Genomic DNA, 432 nt, shown 5'->3' on the forward strand with positions numbered 1-432 from the left:
CGCTTGTTTACAGGTGTTCGGCCGCCGCCGGTGTGTCACTGCCCACTTCTCCGCCTGTCGCCAGAGACAACATGGAGCGACCGCCCCTGTCAGACTCCGACAAAAACAATGTGTACATTTATTAAAGAGAAATCACATTTGTAAATTATTATTCGATCACTAACTTCAGTTTATTTGTAACGACAGTGCAAAACAATTTAAACTATGCGGAAGTATGGTTATTTATGTGTGATTCCTCTCAATCCCTGAGCTCGTTCCGTGTCCCTCCCATAGGTTGGCTGTGCTTGGTTCAGAATAACATTACAGGTTGCATTTTGTTACGCAATACAGCAATGCAAGATAGAATTAAAATACATGTTGACATTGAATATGGAAGTATAAGAAACAATATTCAGTTTAAGAAGCACTTCCTATTTACATAAACAGGCGAAG

Source organism: Antennarius striatus, chromosome 18 (genome assembly GCF_040054535.1).
Source record: "Antennarius striatus isolate MH-2024 chromosome 18, ASM4005453v1, whole genome shotgun sequence".
NCBI classification, from domain to species: domain Eukaryota; kingdom Metazoa; phylum Chordata; class Actinopteri; order Lophiiformes; family Antennariidae; genus Antennarius; species Antennarius striatus.